At 40.3% G+C, this 20,561-nt stretch overlaps 1 protein-coding gene across 4 annotated transcripts in view; it reads right to left on the bottom strand.

The window, feature by feature from the left end:
• The window catches only part of FYN (FYN proto-oncogene, Src family tyrosine kinase), a 143,945-nt gene that overhangs the window by 69,581 nt on the left and 53,803 nt on the right, over positions 1-20,561 (bottom strand). For all 4 annotated transcript variants that reach the window (XM_064649742.1, XM_064649741.1, XM_064649739.1 and 1 more), the window contains exon 2: positions 13,492-13,562. The gene's annotated coding sequence lies outside the window, so the exon portion shown is untranslated. The remainder of the gene's footprint in view (positions 1-13,491; positions 13,563-20,561) is intronic.

The following is a 20,561-nucleotide window of genomic DNA, read 5'->3' as shown; positions in this document are numbered from 1 at the left end:
GAAAAGCACATTAAGCTATCAGATTGGAGAGATGGGATAGGAGGACAGGACACATGGAGATTTGATGGCTTTGGTGCAATCTAATCCACCAAGGAGCTGGCAGGTGAGCCGAGCAGCTGGGAAGGGAGGGGAGGGGGGGCAGCAGGAGATGCGGGAAGGGCTAGCAACTTGCTCTCCCAATGCCAGAGTGCCAGCTGGCAGCTACATGTTGCTGGTTGCGTGTGGGCTGTGAGTATAACTGAGGAGATGAGCCTTCAGGAGAGGAGCTGTCTGATAAATCATTAATGAATGAAAATATGAAGTAATCTGTCTGCCTGGGAGGCGGAATCGTCTAATGATGAGGATGATGGACTAGGAAGCCGGAGATGAGGTTCCTATTTCACCCACAAGACCGCGGGCACACCACCTCCTTTTGCTGTGCACAAGAAGATACATCCGCTTCCTTGCATTGCAGGGCTGTTCTCTTAAATTCAGCACAGGAATTCCATGATCTAGAAGATGAAATTTACAGCATCCTTTGTGAAAACTGCACCCCCAGCTTTGTTTCTGTCGCAGGCAGCACACAAAGAACCAATATTCCTTCTCAGAGACAGCCTTCACTAAACTAGATTTTTTTCAAAGCCATAACAAAACCTACTACAAACTTTCACCAGCGCAAGTAGCATTTAATTTTAAATTTATTAACTACATACACAGTACTAATTACCCACGGGTTCTTTGGGGTTTTTTTAGCAATCAGACTGTTGTTTGGAATCATAAGGGTATGTCTCTGTGTGAACAGGGATGCTCTGCTTTCACTGTGCTCTCTGAAACAAAGAGGAAAACGCTTGAGAAATGATGTTGAAAGGTGCATTTGTGTTTATGGGGATAGCTCCAGGGGCACCATACACAGGCAGTCAGAAAACGATGAGGACGTCAAGGGAAGGGGGCAGGAGGTTAGCACAGCTTCTTTTGCACAAAGACCTAGCAGAATGTGTCATACTGCACAAAATCAATACGGACCTTTCATGAAAAAGTAATTGTCAGTTTTGTACAGTTCTCAGGCTTATTTGGAAAGATACTCACAAAGGTGATTCTTGATTTGTGTGAAATCTTTAACTGCTCTCTTTTCTTTGTCTTAAAATCCCTGAACATTCAGGGGTATTGTTTTAAAATAGTATTATTCTAAAATAAACACATTCCAGGGTATTATTTTAAAATTAATACCTAAGACAGACATGGCACAAATCAACGTGAATCTGTCTAATGTTGGCACACTTGTGGGGTAAGAGATACAACTGCTTTATCATTCAATGTACTTAAAACATGATTTTTCAGAGAGAACAATGCACAGATTGTAGCAGAAACCATAAACAGAAGACACATAAGGCCATGACAGAGACTATGTTTATAGAAACTTAACCAAGCACCTTAGCAGATCTGTGGTGTTTAACTATATACCTATTTGTGGCACTAGAGTCCAGTTTAATTATTCTGCCAAACACCCCTGAGCCACAACAAGTTTATTACAGTTTACCAAAGGACTTGCTCAAGCAATTTTACAAGGAAATTGCATGTGTCTAGTCTAATTGCTAAGAAAGAGCTAAAATTGCATTAGTCTTGAAAAGACCAAGAAAGAAACAGGAAGCTCCAAAAGGTTCAAGAGGTTTCACAGTGCTGTTCCTGTAAATCACAGTGTCAGAGGTTTGAGGACGAGTTCCCTGGAGAGGCTCCCAGTCACGGTCAGACACTGTTTTTCACCCAGAACAAACACAACACAGGTGAGATGACTTACAGCACATAAAAGTATGATTTCTCACATACTTAAGCCTTCTACTGGTTTCTGAATACATTTACATAATCAGTGGGGTTTTTAAGTTATCCACTGAAGAGGTAATACAGATTTAAATGATCTGGAGTGTCAGTTTCTGCTATTTGCATACTTTAACAGTCTTTGCAAAAGATTTAACTGGGCTCCACTGAAGAATCCTATTTTTCAAGTCTTTGTTTAATCCTAAGATAAGCAACACCTATAAAATTTAACAAATGGACTGGGATGGCTTAGATGTTTCCAGACCCTTACAGGATAACAGCATGCAACATCAGAAGGAATTGCTTCTGTAAATTACAGAAAGCGTAATTGGAGGTTGCTGGACATGTTAAACTACTGTCAAACTTGTTAGCACAGTAAATATGCTGAATAACCACAGAAGTACCTTTGGAGAGTCACTTGCTAATTTATATCTTGCCAAACTGACCAAGAAGAGATTTCTGACAACAACAACCAACAGTTACTCTGACACTTTGCATGAACTGCCATGATTTCAACCAACCTATTGTTTTCCTTGTGTGTTCTGGGTTTAAAGAAAAAAAAGCAGAAAAAAAAGCAGCTCCCTTCACACTCCCCCACTCCACTAACACAAATAAGCCTAGGGCAGATGACCTGGACTCAAACTGGTTAAACACAAGAAAGGGCAAGTTGAGAGCAGACAAAGCAAGCTCCAAGGGGATTTCTCTTCGACTTTCACAGTTTTCTGGTGCTTCAACCAACCCTGACTTGCAGAGCATATTAAATTTTCTGCTCTCGCTGTCCACTATCATTAGAGAACTGTCCATCAAAGAACAGATTTCTATCAGAGCTGGTTATAAACCTGAAGAAAATATACAACTAATTGCCAGCTGTGCCTAGGGTGTTTTCTTCCTCCACCATGGAAATGGAAAAAGGTTTTATATTTTTTGTTGTGCTTTTACCTTTTTCTTTTTTTTTTCCTGGTCTTAAATAATTAAGGAAAGTTCTTGTCTGGATGACAAGTAGAAGCATCTCCAACCCAGAGGAGCCTAAAGCTACACCAAAAAGCTCCTGGAACAAATCCCAGACATAAGAAATCCAAAAAAAAGAGCATAGGAAGACATTGACTATATTCATGGGTAGCTTCAAAACCAGGAGAAATATTCTGGGAAAAAAATACCACGAGAATTGCTGGTTACAGTGGAAGCAAAGCAATCTCAGTAACTTGACAGCAGCACTCTTATAGCTCCTGCTGAAGCAGGATGGTGGCCTGTAATGGTACTGGTCTCTCATAGTATTGACGACGAGGTCTTTTAGAGAAGAGGAAGTGTTTAAAAGTGGTGGCTTAGGAATTTTTTGTTTCTTTAATCAGAAGCACAACTAGGGAAATATTTAATATAGTGATTGAAACTTTTGATATTAAATAACAGAAATATTTCATACAGCAATTAAAAGTCCTGCACAATACACATGACTTTCAATGATGTGTCAAATATATTCCTCAAAGAAAAAACATGATTTTCTTTTGATTTTTGGAAAATTAATGGTGCTATAAAAGGGGTCTTGCAACTATACAGTAGCAGGTCTGTGTTTCCCACAAAATTTAAAATTCAGGTCTCACATACATTCACCCAAATCACAGATGCAGAAAAGCATAAAAGCAGATGTAAGTTAGGGGACCTAAGCTGGATGGGAAAAGCAAAGTACCAAAACCAATGTGAGTGTGAGGTCTTTGCAAAGACTACTGACTGTGCACAGCAAGCAGCTCTAGTGCTTTGGTCTCCCTGTCTGGAAACAGAGCTCCTTCCTCAGAGATATGCCCAACATCCATCCACTTTTTGAGATGTTTTCAAGCTGGACTGCTTTCTGCCTACTATGCAATACATAGACCCTTTGCACGCTGGTGCAAGAGACATTAGATGAAGGGTGCTACATCTTTTGCTGAGCATAAGCCACATGAAAGTGCTCAGAGCAAGACAGGACCACAGTTACGTGCAAGATTTACTATTGCTGATAGCAGTCAATGCCATATTCCATGTGCATGACCAGACAAGTTTCTCCAAGTAACTGTTTCTGGATAACACCTACACCACATGGAAGGCACATGCTGCACTAACACAGAAATTATGAATACTTTAGTATCAACATGTAAGAATTCTGTTTTACACTAGCAATGCAGCTTATGTGTTCAGCATGTTCTTACTTCTTCGGGATGAGCAAAAGGCTGCTGCAAACAGCGCTGTAATTCAACATAAGCTTTCCTTCTGCTTTGTCAGCTTTGATGGATGCTCTCTCTCTGTGTCATCTGAAACACTTGGTTTATAAACTGTTTAATCGAAAAAAGAAAATGAAGACATATACTGTAATTTGCAACCGTGCATGCTAATCCTCCAACATCATCTAATGACACAGAGGAAAGCTAGTGGTTAGACTCAAACTAAGCCTCCCTGTGTAATTACAGTCAGTTAGAGGGCAAAACTCAAGAGAAAAGATATTTAAAAAAGCAAATGGAATGATCTTGGGCTCCTGCGAAGACATTTAGCACATATCAAAATGGTCATGAAGTATATCTTAAAAATAGGACTGTGGACATTGCATTGCCTTCTCAGCCAAAAAATGTGCCGCTTCACTCATATCCAAATTTGTTTTCCTGTGTTTTGACACATTTGGCATAATCACCATGGTAGAAAACAATGAAAAGTCTACAGCATCTATCAGCTGTCAGTCTCCATGCTTTCTATATGTTTATGCATGTATTTTGAGATATCCTGCTCTATAGATAGAGAAGAATTTCATGTAATGGATCTTTCATCTACTCTGTCTGACAAGAATAAAGACATGTAGTGGCCTAAATATTTCTCATCAAAGGATGTAAACAGAAAGAAATATGGGGAAAAGGAGATTATGTTTGATAGTAAATGGCATGCAGAGAGAGATTAATGTTCTTATATTGAGGAATTAGCACAGGGGGAAAACATAGACAGAAACTCTTAAGTGTCACGCACAAGCAACAAATATCATAGCAAAATGAGGACTTTCCTAGACTGATGAGTCAATCCAATTAAAGCTAACCACACTCAGCACCCATCACAGCAACAGATGCTGGTGCACTGATATAACCACTAGCTTTAAGCATACTGTATTATAATTTGGTGTAGGTTCCCACTGAAAAAAAAGACAAACCTCTAACTTTTGCTAAGTAGCAAAAGAGGACAAGAGACAACCTAAAATCTTTCCACAGTATACAGTTGAAGTTTCTTTCACATAGAATCTTTTTTCTATCTAGCATCTTCACTGCATGAATGGGAACATCTGTTAACCTAAGGAACCAAAGTAGTTAACATTTTAGATCCCATTTAAGATTCATGCCTGATTTAACTGATAATTTTACAAAGAATCTAAACCATTTAATGGTATTTTTATTTTTATCCTTCTGCCTGTAAAGTCACTTGTTTTAGTTATCATGGTTTTACACAAAATAAAATACAAGGTAAGAAATGCAATCTGATTAAATAAAAGCACAAAACTTATGTCAGTAAATCAATGCTGTCTGAAATCACTGAACTGCAGAATCCCACAGAATCAATTAGATTAGAAAAGACCTCTGAGATCATCGAGTCCAATCTATGACTGAAGACCACCATGACAATTAGACCACGGCACTAAGTGCCATGTCCAGTCTTTCCTTAAACACTTAGGAGGTAATGACTACACTACCTCCCTGGGCAGCTCATTCCAATATCTAATCACCCTTTCTGTGAAGAATTTCTTCCTAATGTTCAACCTAAATATCCCCTGGTGCAGCTTAAGACTATATCCTCTTGGTCTGTCACTAGTTGTCCGGGAGAAGAGGCCAACCCTCACCTGGCTACATCCTCCTATCAGGTAGTTGTAGAGAGTGGTAAGGTCACCCCTGAGCCTCCTTTTCTTCAGGCTAAACAACCCCAGCTCCCTCAGTTGCTCCTCATATTGCATGTGCTCCAGACCTTATCATCACTATCATCAAGCTCTATACAGTCTAAAGACTCCCTAATATACAGAGCCAGACCACCATGTCTCCTTCCTTGCCTGTCCCTTCAGAAGAGCTTGTAGCCATCCATTGCAGCACTCCAGTCATGCAAGCCATTCCAACCACATTTCCACGATGGTGGCTATGTCATAGCTATCCTGAAAGGTTGTTGTTGATTCGATATCATCTTGTATGACTAGAAAGGCAGGATTCTCAGCACTCAGCACAGCACTCAAAACCCTAGCAGAATGAGATAGTAGATTTTATATTTCTCACTACTACTGTTGCATGACATGATCGAGGATGCACACAATATTCAAGGTTTTTCAAGCTCCTGCCAGAGGGAAAAATTCAAAGCAGACTTCTCCCTGTCTCATAACACTAAACAGGCTGGGCAGGAATGACATTTACACAGTTGAATCTTTTATTATTTTCTCTTCCTTAGAAACCATAGGAGTAATATGACTTGCTATATTATATTCCTATAGGTGGGTAGGGAACAAGTATAAAGGTCACCAGGACAAAACACTGTTTATGAGAAGGCTGTATAAATCTCTGTTAGCTCTGAGTTTTCAGAGCTAACATGAACAAAAACTTGTCATGAATTTAAGCTCGCTGGACATTTTCTAAAAATCACCATCAGCAATTTCCCTGATAACATGTCTTGGGAAGAGGTGACTCTTCCAGACCAGTGGAGGCTGTATGGGACCCCTTGGAGCCCACAAATGTTGTTTACCATTGCTAGCAGGGCAACTGCAGAACAATGCAGAGTGCTCCCTGACAGCTTTCCACCTCAGCTAATGGAGTGTAATGTCAAGCAGTAATCTTCCCCATCACTGAGCACTGGCCTTCAGGATCCACTCATCTTCATTTTTATTTTGGAATGGGCATTGTGATATAGCACTGCAGGCATTCTCAAGACATGCACGAATGCATGATCTTTACACTAGTTTCTGTTCTTGATTTTTCTGGATTGCATCCAAGGCTTTCTTTTATCTTTGAGCGTAGCAAAGTGATAATATAAATAACTCAATGTCCAAAAATATTCAGCTTTGGTAATCTGCAATGAGATCTCTCCTCCTCTTCATGATCCTTTATATGCAGTTTCATTACGTTTGTGCCAGATGAGCATTTAAGTGAGAGGGAGATGTAATGAGAGATGAACTAGAGCAGTGTGCTTCTGCTGTGAGGTGGAAACAGACACTTACGCCTAGAGATCCATACCAAACTCTTGTTGAAGAGATCACTTGCCTATATGCAAAGTATTTAGTGCTCAACATAAAGCTTCACAAATAGCACAGAGAAATCTCCTAAATAAATCCCATAATAATTAAATCCTGATTCCACAGCATCCTGTATCACACACGCATGCATTCTGTCCTCTTAGTTTCAGCAACCTCCGCTGAACTTGGCAGATAAAATAATCTCCCAAATGACTGTAACTCTAAAATCTATTAAATCCATGAAGTATTGATGAGGCAGAATTAATGTTGAGAGAATTACTTGAACATCTCCCTCCCCCTGTACTTCATAAAAGAAACTCTAGAAGTAAAGCAGCACTGTGGCTGTACGACAAAGTACAGCACACTCAGGTCAGGAAAATCTACATCCCTACTCGTGCCTTAAACCCTGCCTATAGATCTATCTGTCACTATAACACCTATTCCTTCAGTAAGAGCAATATCCACAGAAATAGCCTTATCTGATGCCCAGAAATCATGCTATGCTTTCTTTTTAATCCAAGATATGATCTGTGTCTTACACACAGCATACCAGGCTCTCTGTGCAGCACTCCTCACTCCCTGTGCTGCAGGGCTCATTAGCTGTGGGTTGAGTGAATTACCTACCAAGACCCTGTTGCTGCCTGATTATAAACTTGGCACAAACAGACCCAAGTTTGGCAATATTCTCCGTGATGGATGTCTGTTGGGCGGGTTTTTTTCCCCCTTGCTTTGTTGCTGTTTTGGATTTTTGGCATGACGTCAGCCAAGATTTTTCAAGCTAATTCTGAAGCAAGGCATGGGAAAGTGGAGTGATTGTTCACGTGAAAAGCTTCTAGCTGCTCCTGGAACAGCTCAAGAGGTTTTGTGAGTTGGACCATAAACTTGCAAGGTGTCAAAGCAAAATCTTTGTGTTTTGATCTTTGCAGAAAATTGCCAAACAAGGCTAAGTTACTAACCTCTGAAAAAAACCCCCTCAATTGGCATGAGCTCACTAAGGAAGTGATGCTTCCCAGCAACTAAATTCCCACCTACAACACCCCAGGACCCTACTACCAGTTGGGTGGGACCTGCCTGCTCCAAGCTGCACTTATACTTTAACATTAAATGATCAGAGCTGGACATGAAACCAAGTGCAAGGCTGTTCCACATCTAATTCTGTACTTCTAAAGGGTTGGATAGCCCTGTAGGACATAAATGTTTGTATTCAGTTCTCTAGACAGAAGGGAGGGGAACATAAAGTATGAGAACATACCAGTGTGATGGAACAGGAGGTTTTGTATCGACTGCACCAATGCATATACAGAAAAGAGCAGTGTTGATATAACACTCCCTAAAGCAACACCTAAATTTCCAAACTTAATGTTTTTCTTTCAACAGAGCACTTAGAGGGCTTATTATCTAGATTTAAAACAACACAACCAATTTACCACTTGCTAAATCCTATCATGGATATTTAAGCTGCTGTAACGTGATCCGCTGCACACATCTCTACCACTGAGCCAGCTAAAAAAGGTGAGAGGTACAGCTGCATATAGTGCTCTGCTCCACCTGATGTCTTCACTGTTCTTCCCTATTGCTTCTCCAGTGGCTAAAGCAAGAGATATCCACATAGATGGCCCGTGGACTAACTCTCTTTTGCTGAGCAATTCCAACGATTGGATCACCTCAAACTCGGGAAAAAAAAAAAAAGCTCTAATAAATGAATTACCAGTGAAATGTAGTAAAAGACTTGGGAAAATTACAGAGACTTAGACACAAAGATCTTTTCTGCAGGAGGCTGGAACATAATCTCCCTGTGTAGGGTTATCTGATTTAATAAACTGAACACAAGTATAACAATGCTTCACAGAGAGCAGACTAAATCCAGTCTGGTTGGGACTGGACACATGCAGTTCTGGGCAAGGGACAAACTGCATTTCTTAGAAATCTTATGGGCCAGATTTAACATTTACTATACTCAGCAGTACCAACATGCACATCTTCCACACAGACTAGACTGGAAGAAAAGAAATAGACTAAAATGGAAGGAATCACAAGCATTGCATAGCAAATCTTGGTAAGCCCCAAATATATTAAAATGTTCAAGCACTCCACACACTTTTCTTCCTAAGGAGGAAGACAATCTTCAGCTCATAGGAAGACATAATGATGGTAGGCAACAGAAGCACTCTATGAGGCGCATCAGTGCCCAAGTTAATGATTCTGGAAAACTAAAAGCTATTAAAATAGGACCAAAATACACCAGGTCAGCCCTAATTACAGAGAATGGCTAATGATTCTGGCAAGGTCTCTTGCGTGTATGGCAGAGTACAGGTAATAAAGCAAAAGTTACAGCAGGTTATTTTTGCAGTGAGAACATATTCCAAGTTCTTTGCAGATACTACATAGTTGCTCTATAATACTTTTTGTCAGAAACCTAAAAAGTGTGAAGAATTACCAAGAGAAATTCAATAGCATTTCTGGTAGGCATCAGAGATATAAATAATTGTACCATACAAATTGAACACCCAGGAATGCACAAGGTATCACTATCTTTCTAAAGGCAAAAAAATTTAAGATGTGTATATAATTTCTTAAAATCAAAGCAGTCATTATCTGCTTTTTTTTTTGTTTGCTTAAAATAGAGAAGAAAAACCTGACTGTTCTTAATGGGAAAAAACACCAAAACAAAATAGCAGATGAGTGTCTTAGCAGCTGAAATCTGAATTTTCCATGATATATCTGAGCAACTAGAAATAGCTGAAGCCATTGTTTAAGATGAGTTGCTTCTAATCTGCAGAGAAGCGTGCAAATAGAAGCATAGCATCTCAGATTTCAGCTGAAACATCAAAAAGCCCTGAACTTGTGGGGAGGTATCCCTGCCTAAATTCAGAGGGCAAAGAGCCGTGCATTTCCAGGCCCCAAGATATACATTGAGCTTCAAGGCCTGTGTTTGAAACATTCACAGCTCTCCCAGGAAGAGGAAACTATAGGAAATGGACCAGTGCACAGTGCCACACCTGGCACAGGAAGATGGTCAAGTTTTCTGTACAGCAGTCCCTCTATTCACTTCACAGCTTTATCCTCCTCTGATCTTGATGGCTGTAACCAACTACAGGGTCTAGATAGACAGGGACAGAACACCAAATTGTACAGCATAAGTCACACTTAGAAATATAAAAAGCTGTTACAATAGGCAAGAGTTTCAAGGGGAGCGCGGACTGGCAAAGAGCAGTCTGACTAGGGAGAAAAAATAAAACACGGATCACCCCAAGGTTTTCTGTCCTACATCAGTCATGCTTCTTGTTACTCCTTGCAGTTGCATAAGTATTTGATGTGGAGGGTGGCCATTCTGTGACTGCCTGCCGTGTGCTATGGTCAGTGCAAGACTTACAGTGCCATGTGAATATCTGCTCTGAAATCTACAATGCTGCTTTAGAGAAATCTCATCAAATGAGGGGTCTTCTCACACTGTCATCAGCTTAGCTGAGGGAGTTTTAAATTCAGCCAAGATTCCCCTCCCAGCATTCAAGTATACTTCTCTAATCAGTTCCTAAATCCATTATGAATTTTTGATCCAGAGGCTGCATGACCTTTTCTAGGACTTTGATACAAGACAAATAAATAACTGCTGAGCCTCTGAGCTCAGCTGCTATGTCAAGATAAATTCAAAATGTTCTCTTGATGTCCAGTACTTCTTGGATTCAGTGGGTTAGGGACAGAGACCGGGCAAAATTGTTTCCTTGTTTCATATTTTTTGCAATTATTTTTAAACTCCCTGGAAATTTGGAATGCCACAGGCAACCATACAGTGGCATCAGAGATCCTTATAGATGAGAAAGTCAAGTTCTCGTGATTATTCGACCTCAAAATAAAAGATTGAAAACAGTTTGAAGTGGGATGAGTGAAAAGAACATCTGTGAAAAGAAACAAAATTTGCAGAGACTGTTTATGTACTATAATGGCTGTAGGAAAACAAATTCTAGAGCAAAATCCTGAAGCATGGAGTGGTACAAACCCAGCTCCAGACTGGCTTGAAGAAATTCCAGGATATTTACAATCCAGCAGTGAGAAGTGCCTCTTTTCATTGATTTATATCTCTAAGCAAGTCAGGAAAGCAGGTAGTTTTCAGGAGCATCAGTTTGTCAGCTAACCTTCTTCCAAGTTTCAAGATTCAACCAAGTCAAGCAGCTCTGCTCTTCAAGTCTGAACTTCATCTATAGGTTGAGAAACATCATCCAAGCAGAACCTTTGTGAACCAGATTATGTTTTTTTCCCCACTAGCAAGTTTACTGCATCTGTGTGGCACCACATCTCCTTGGAGCCACAAGAAGGAACTTTCCTGATTTTGAGGCCTTCCTCAAGACTTCTCTCTCAGAGGCAGAGAAGATTCAAAGTTTGCACTGCTCAACAGTGAACAACAACAGGCAGCAACAAGGAAGCACCTTTTTCACTCTGAAGACAGGGAAGTTTCCCAGGGAGGCTGTAGAGTTTCCAGTCAGCTGAATTTTGAAAATCAAGGCCCTGAGCAACCTGACCTAATAGGACTGGTTTCAAGTGGTGGTTTGACAAGATGACAGTTTGTGCCCATTACTTGGCAGTTTGTTCCAACTAGAATTGTTCTATGATTCTAAGAAACATGCTTCTTCTGTCTCTTTCCTCTTGCTGTTCTTGGCTATGCTCTTTCATTAAGGTCAGCCATGGAGACTAAGCTGGTCTTAGCTGACACATCTTTGAAGGGTAATTAGAACACAACCATCTGACTGAGGTCTGCTGATAAACTTTTTTCCTTGGTGTTACATGGCATCACTATTTCTGAATTATGGCTCTCCTTCACCTGTGAGCACCATAGGTTTGTCACACCCCACACAAAGATCAGTTGATCTGTAAGGACACTGGACAACTTTTAGGATGAAACTATCATTACTACCACCAAAAAGAAAACTAGAAATAGATCCTATCCTCTTCTGTAGTAATCAAAGTCACCACAAAATCTCGTGGGCTAAGGAACTCATGCTCTGGCCTGGGGCTCATCTTTGGCCCTACAACTAAATTATAGTTAAATAATTTTTCTTTGTATTTCTCAGTATATGGATATAGGTGCAAACTTACAACATGAACAATTGTCAGAAAAGCTGACCTGAAGAGAGAAAACTGTTTAAAAGAATGAGCTGCAGTAGGGTTTAGCCAGGTACAATTGTTCAGGACTTTTCATCTGCTTGGCCAGCTTCTTTGTAAAATTCTGATCTTGACTATCTTATCTTTTCTTACCTTACCTTATCCCTAAGAGTATAAATTTTACAGAAGGACACTTAAACATCTGCTAGCTAATCCAGATCTTTCTGTATGACGTAACATCTGGGGTTTTTTAAATGGCAGAAAGGAACAAGTGTTCTCACAGAGCAAGTCTTTGATTTTTAGCTTTCTACCCTGCAGGCTATCCAATTCTGAAGTCTTCTGCCAGTGGAGAATAAGCCGGTTTTCATCTGCAATCTGCACATTCTGCCTGAAGAAAAGACACCAGTCCAATACTGTGCTTGGCCAAAGGAAAGGAGGGACAGAGTCTTCTGCTGGCATGTTTTTTTCCCAAGGGTAATGGTGATTGATTGGTACTAGCCAGAACTGTATATATTGATGGTTTCCTAGAGGGAAAAGCAAGATGAGCCCACAAACTGCTTCAGATCTGCTGCCTTTTTTCTGCAGCTTGAAAGAATTTTCTCTGAATTACTTCCCTCTAGTTGGGGCATGTCACTAATTACCTCCTGTTCTTCTCTGTCTCCTTCTATGAGAGCAGTGCAGCTCAGCAGCACAGACACGTCACCCATGATGTGCCATATTTCCACAGCAATGTAGGACTGGAAGCCTGTTGGAAGCTGATGCCTCTGGAAGTGTTGCATACAATACAGCCAGACAAGCAGCAAAGCTTGTCACATGGTATGTAAAGGAGGAATAGAAAAGTGGTATAGTATACAGGAGTATTAACTATCTTTAGCATTAACTATCTCTCAGAGATAAGAGTTCTATGTGGCAAGTATGCCAGTCAGACATCCTGGGAACGGATGGAAAGATTTTAGAGTGATTGGACACCCCCACTACTTTGGGAAGTATGTACTCTCTCTGCATTACTTTTGCTCTTTATTTTCTGTAAAACTAGCATGCTTTTTTTTGTACCCTGTGTTTTTAAATTAGACATTTTTATTCCTTCTACTCTAGGTTTTAGCTCAACCACTCTTCAACAGAATGGAACAGCTACAAACACAAGAGCAGATGCCACTGGAGCAAATGAAAACACATTCCTCGCCCTGAGGCCCAGCATGCTGTTCTCTGTCAATGCTTCTCATACTGCTAGTCTCCACACCAGGGGAAGACAAACACATATCAACTATATAATCTACTATATCTCTGTATTTCCTGTCAGCTAAAAAAAAATTAAAACTGAAAAAAGCTAAAACATAAAAAACTTTCTGAAGTTCTCATTGAAAACCAAAATTGATCAAGACAGCACCACTTACCAAAATTTCCCCCCCAAAGAGAGTAAGTTTACATTCACCACATTTCCTCAAAAATGGCTTGAAAACATACCCTGTAAAATAAGAGAGAAAGGAGAAGAAATAATTAGTGACTGGAACACCACAATTATGTTACACTTTTTTCTCACTCTGCTAACATCTATCACCAACTTCCACTATTTTTCCTGTTTTAGGGAAGGAGGTAATTGGATTTGAACCTTCACAACTAATTATTTTCTACTGGTATTATGCAAAATATTAAAATAATTGCAGGACTCCCTCAGACTGCTCAGACACATCACTGTCACTGACATGATGGCTGTTCAGACTTCAGGGAGACAAGGTCAACGACACGAAACGCGCAACAGCACACAGCAAGTGTGCCAATTATTTTAGACTCAACCCTAAAAAAAAATGGTCAGCCCCATATCTCTTAGTGATTTTAACAAAATGGTTTTGAAATTTGATTCACGTAGGTTCTTGACAGCCTCCTCGTTTGAAAACTACACAAGAAAAAAAAAGGGGCTGTGCCACACTACATTTTTATACTGTATTAATTACTCGGCATTCTCTGGAAGAACAAAGAGGGAGAAGAAGGAAGTCAAAACAATATCCAGTTTGACACACACTAGGGCCTATTTGAAGAAGATAGAAAGCAAAAGTGACAAATGCCACCATTTCGCCAACCCCAAGTAAATTTCAAATGACAGCTATGCCTTACTTTTCCTTGAGGTAAAATCTTTGAAAGAACAACTGGGGAAGCACAGACTAACAATGATGTTAAAACATTTAGTTTGTAAACTCCTAGAAGACGGAGGAGTAAGGATTCTGCTGGTGTCCACATTTGGGAATGGTAACTGTGTAGCAAATGGAGGATACACTTTTCAGTGCCCAGGTGTCCACACCAGTGAAGCCAGACTGAATTTGAACTGCTTTAAAGTCCCATTCTCCCCCAAGTACATGGCCGAACTTTCCACAAGGGAGGTATCTGTGAAATTACTGCTAGATGAGTAACTTTACAGCTATACACAGATGACTTGGAGCCCTGCATTACTGATCGTGAAAACCTGTTTCAGCTGCAGAAACAGCAAATCTTTGTGCCAGCACCTCTCCTGAAGGATGCTGTAAGCATAAGCAGGAAAGGAAAGGGGAATGGCTTCTTAGGTCAAATTGCTTCTACTGGTCATCTTTAAATGAGGAGGAGTTATGAAAATAGAATTTCCATTCAGCAATAAACAAATGAATATTCCTCTAAAACATGGCAGTTGGATCACATTGCTCTAAATCCTGATTAGCAAGCAGACATCTGATATCATAAAGCTGAGACTCCATTTGGGTGGAGGGTTCAGGTTCAAGGGAATAAAAAAGAATCATTACAAATCAGAGGAGGCTGTTGAGAGAGGTTTTAGGAACACACTTTTTATCAGTAAAGTACAAACCAAAGCGTCTTCTTCTCTGCTTGCTTTCTTTGTTTAGTGGTTGAGAAAAAACCTGAGCATTTCAAGGAATAAAGAGAAAAAATGAACACCCCTCCTCCCCCATCACTTTTTGTATATCTTGGCAGAATTTTTGAAAACACTGAAAAAAATTGGGTCTTAACTGCTTTGCTCAAGCTGAGGGAAGGTGGTTATTATTCTAGTGCCATCCACTTCCCTCCCTAGCTTCCAGGCATTTGGCCTGGAAAGAAAAAATCAAGTTAAGAAACTCTACTTCTGCCTCCAAACTAATTGGATAACATTTGCATGCAGAAAAGTTAGAGGCTTAAGAAATGAGCCAGGTCCAAAACAATCCAACAGCATCTCGACTCCAGATTAGCTCATTATTTTCTTCTACACCAGGAGACTGATTTAATAATTTCCTCAGAGAAGTGACAAATAAGGCAAACTCTGTACTCCATGCTGCTGGTCCCATAAATACTTGAGACAGGGGCTGGCACCACTGCCAAAAGGGGCTGAACTCCTGACCAGCACTGGTGTGGAACTTCTGGATGCAGCCCCAGCAGTACTTCCTCTTTCCCTCCCCCCTGCAAAAATGCCTGTGCAGTGACCAGGATTGAAATCAACTGGGGGAATTCTTTAGTCTAGTTTGCAAATAAGTAAAAAAAAACAAAACAACCCCCCCAAAAAACCCACCACCAACAACAAGAACATAAATAAAAAAAAAAGAAAAGAAAAAAAGAAGCCTATGCTGGTTCTAGGGTAAAAGGATGGAAAGGATGGAAATGATGGCAGGTCCACTTATTTGGCTGTGGTGCTTGTTTCAACCTACAGTGGAATTCCACTGTTACAGTACAGGATTGCAGGCAGCTACTTTAATACATGCCAAAGGAGTCTAGTCCAAGCCCTCCATTGAGACCATGTATGACAAAAACTAGCAAGGAGTGTCTAGTTAAATCTGAGGCAGAGACAAAATTTGCCATGCCTCTAGCCTTGAAAGATCTTCAGAATTTTGGGGGTAGAAAGCTTGAAAGTTTTCAGGGGATGTCTTTGGCTTTGGTACAACACATGCCCTGTCTCTTTGGCTACAATGGAGATGATAGGTTTGAAAGTGGAGCGGCAGGAACGGAGAAGGGAAGAGAAACTACATAATTAAGGGCAAGGGCTGGACATGGCTTGCAGAGTAAACCAAAAATTATTCACTCTTTCTTTGTATTCAGCTGGGGGCCTTTACAGAACTCAGTTTTAGTCTTAATGATTTTCATTCTACCTAAGCATGTAGAAGGAATATTTCCTTTTTTTTTTTTTTTTTTTTTTTTTTGAAGGCTCTGAATCATGTTACATATCTCCAAATTCGGACCAGCACTTTTCAGAAGAGCTTCGGAAAAGTACAGCTTTGGAAAGTACAGCATAGGAGATGAAAAATAAATTAATATAGGTTTCGAAGCACACCAATATAGGCTTCTTTTACAATTAGTATAATAAATAGAAGAGGTGACAAAAGGTTTGTCTGTCCAGAATTACTAAAAAATGAAAGCTTGTCTTCCCAAGTTTCTGTGCTTGGGAAAATGAAAATCTGGAAGCAGCCATGTGACTATTCAGTGAAAGGTGCCCTTCTTATGGATGTCTATTTTCACAAATAGTTGTTCTAACAGAGACATTTACCTAAACTATTTTGATTTGCTTTGGTTATGAAGAGCTGGTTATAAGTGTACAAAGGTACACCTTAATATCCAACAGGTCGCTGGCACCAACTGAATGGCTTATAGTATACGTTTGGATTTATTTGTTACTGCGGCCAGGGGAAGGAAGAGAAGTTGCAGGTGAAGGAAAATGCTAAAAAAGAAAATCTTTTCGGAAAAAAAACTCCCATTCTGCTTGCCAACTAAAATCAAATAAAAAATGAAGCTGTTTTAAAGTAGAAGCAATTGAATAGTACTAGATTTAAGCAACATCAGCATTATCTTATCTTATAGGAATAAGAAGCTGGAATTGCTACCCATTCCAGTCCAAAACATTTATAACAGAGTCATGCCAAACTGTGACACACACATCACTGCCAATACAGAAACAGTGTCCAAACGAAAGCTGTCCAAGCATCTTCTCCTAAATGGTAAGATACAGAAAATCCTTAGCATACCAACACACATGGAAAGTTGAGTTGAATCTCAGAGAGACTTGATTTGAAACGTTAAAGAAAAACAAAACACTCTTGGGACGTAATCAGAGTTATCTGCTAGGAACAGCCTTTTCCTGTAGGCAGCAGGATCTTCAACAAATTGTCATCTTTCACCAAAAACACATATTCCCCTCCCAGTGTTACATATATACCAGCAGTGTATTTATGTAGCCTCGTATAAAAATTACTTTCTTTTTATGAAGAAAGAAGTATTTTGTGAAACAGAATGTGGCGAGTAGCATAACTACATATCATTTGCGTGTTCAGTTTCATGACATTGCTTCATGAGACAACCTCTGCTTTGCCTCATCAACTTTCAGATATGTTTATGTCAGTTCATACTGGGATCAGAATTAAGTTTATTACTACTGGTTAAAGAGAAATCACTGACAATAGACACAGTAACTCATTTTTGCTCAATTCTGCACTCCCAAAACTGTTTGCATGCACCAACTTCAAGGATCTTTGGATCAAGTGTACTGTGAAAAATCCTAGTGTGAACCCACAAAACCCCTGAGTTTAATTGAAGCAAAAAATTGTTCAGTGACAATTCACCCACCCTTTAAAACAGATATTAACATGTATGAAAGCATAAAAACAGCCACACAGAGTATTCTGGTCTGGTACATGTTGCAGCTCAAACGAGATTCATCCTGTTGGAGGAAGTGGCTGGTTGAAGTCATAAGTGGCCACACATACTTTTCAAATGCTAGTAGATGCAATTTAGTTTATGATACTCAAACACAGAAAAATATCTACATAAACATCTGTCAATTTTATATTAGCAACATGCTTCTGTTGTTGTTTTTTCAAACCTCAAGAAGAAGCAGGCATTCCTGGTGCTTGGGCTACTATTTTACTTGGCAAAAACTGGGAAGATCAAGTTTTTCATGCTGGAGAACAGTTTACAAATGAACATGTCTGGATCAGCATGTGTAACCTGTAAATAAGCTGGATCCACTTCGTAAAGTGTTGGTTGGTCTGCAGAGCAATAGCCTGTCTAATGCCATGCTTATGTTACAATACATCATACTACATAGATTTTGGGCCATGAATTGGTCTAGAAGGTACTTTTCAGTATTAGGTTACCATGGCCCTATAACAGAGTCTTGAGTTACCCTTTTTAGACAGGTTGAGGACTCTGTTACCCAGGACACTGCTGACACCGGTGTTCGAACAAATGCATGGAGGTGTATCTGTTCAGTTTTTAATAGGGTGCATGTTTTCCACCTATTCCCACCACCTAAGATTTGTAATCTTACTAAAACCAAAACCAAACAATCCCCCTCAACCAACCAAAACCAAAAAAAGCCTTCTGAAAGCAACATTGAACAGAAGAAGAAAAACAATCTCCTGCATGCTGATTTTATATGGCCAGTTTATAAAGGAACTGCACATCTTAACTTACATAAAGTAATCTTTTACAGTGCAATGCCAGATTACATATAAAGACCCCTTATTCCGTGAACATCTGAAAGCTTTCTAACAATAAAACATTTAAGGTTTAAGGGAAGCTTATAGGCTTGCTCTTAGACAGAGACAAAAGCCTCCCTGTTGGCCTGAAACTACCCCTTTCTAAGTGATGGTCCCAGATAGCTGGCACATGATATGAAAAAGCCTGGTCATCAACAGGCTTGGGGAGAGAGCTGCGGGAGAGAGCTGAGGACAGAAAGAGGGAGCTTCCATCAAAATCAACTCTTGCAACAAGTCCAGGCATAACCCTGGAAAACAGCAAAAGAAAAAAGAAAGCAAACAGCAACACTATTAGAAGACTCATACTAAGACTAAACACTATTATTGTCCTCCCATGCAACAGTGCCAAAACTTGGAAAGAGGACAGTGGCTATGGGATAGGCACCCTGAATTATTTTTTCATGTGATAGTCACTGGATTTCTGAAAGAGTTACTTGAAAGCTTCATGCACATGCACGGTGTAAATAAGGATAACTAAGGTCCCTCTCTAAAAAGGAGTCCAAAAGTAGATTAGTAGTTTCAAAACAAGAATATTTGTCTGTACCACGAAACTCGTTGCTGTCCAAAAACACACCTTTCAACCTGCTGCCCTTTCTGTTTGGAGAAGAAGGAACTCAGATGCAAAGTCACTTTTGCAGTGGCAACAAATCTTAAGAAACAGGAAACTTGGGAGAAAAACACCAGGAAAATACAGAGGCTTTCCCTGAATTTTTTCTGCTTTTATAAAATGAAGCTATGAAGAGAAAGAAACCTACAAACTCTGTTAAAGATCATAAGCTGAACTGTGACAGTGTTTTTTCTGTGACACTTCAATTTCCTCACACATTGGCTATATTGACTTATCTTTAACTGATATGCTGCTGTTAGCTGGTCCACACGTCCTGTGGCTGTTGAAGAGGGTTGCTTGCTGTCCTTCACCCTAGGATGCTTCCCTCCTACAGGCAGTGTAAGTCCCTTGATATTGACAGCTCGGTATTGGTGATACTAGTACCTTTTCTCCCTCTCAACTTTGAAGCTGGATAAACTAAACAAAATCTTCATTCACAGCTCCTTTACCAGGCTTCAACTTGCTTTGTAACACAGTAGAGAGCTGAAAGCATAAAGAAGCTAGGATCTGAAAACATGGCACCATCTGACCAAGCACTCCTGCATGGAAAGAGCCAATACAGGTAGAATGTGTGGATGTGTATAGAGAGGTAGCAGGGGCAAATGCAATGAATCAGAAGATGCCAACAGCATTAAGAAACCCTTGGTGGGACAGCTGGTGGTTATGGTGAGCAAGTGGAACACAACACGGTGAGGGCCCTGGTGACAGAAAGGCAATCGTGATGGCACTCACGGCCCATTCCTAAATCCCGTCTTTTTGTTCTGAGAAGAATCCACAATCTGTTGCATCCCAGGCCATTCACACAGGGGAGAGAAGGAAGTGTGTAGCTCTGTGTGAGCTGAAAGCCAGAGTGTGTTCTGCACACCTCAGTCTCCCCGCTAGAACTGCCTGCCCCTGCGTCAGGTGGCTGTCGGCAATCACGAGGGCTGAGCAATCCATAGGGAAAGCTATTAGCAAGCTCAATACCAAGTATGCACTCAGACTGAAAATGTTACTCACATGTGACGAACATGTGATTGTACCAATGTACTTTAGTTCTCAAAATAGTAGAAAAATTACTTCATTAATTGCAGGAAGAGTGCTTGCATTCCTCTTTGCAAAAAAATGAGAAGTACTATGCCCCAAAAATTTTTTTAAAAAATAAATGAATGGAGCCCATAGTCCTAAAAATAGATTGAACTCTCCAACCCTCTGAGCTGGCTCCTAGAGATGCTGCTGGGCACCCCTGGGGCTGAGAGAGAGCACAAGCAGATAGTGAGGCAGGGAGGTGGTGGCTAGAGCCAGCGCTGTGTCCTTCTCCCGCACCCACAACCTGCATATCCTTACCTGCCCCATACCCCAGTGGCATCAGTGAAACACTTTTATGGCTAGAAATAAG

The sequence above is a fragment of the Pseudopipra pipra genome, chromosome 3 (assembly GCF_036250125.1).
Source record: "Pseudopipra pipra isolate bDixPip1 chromosome 3, bDixPip1.hap1, whole genome shotgun sequence".
Classification (NCBI taxonomy): domain Eukaryota; kingdom Metazoa; phylum Chordata; class Aves; order Passeriformes; family Pipridae; genus Pseudopipra; species Pseudopipra pipra.
Note: the sequence above shows the minus strand (reverse complement) of the source record. Positions and strands in the feature narration are given on the sequence as shown.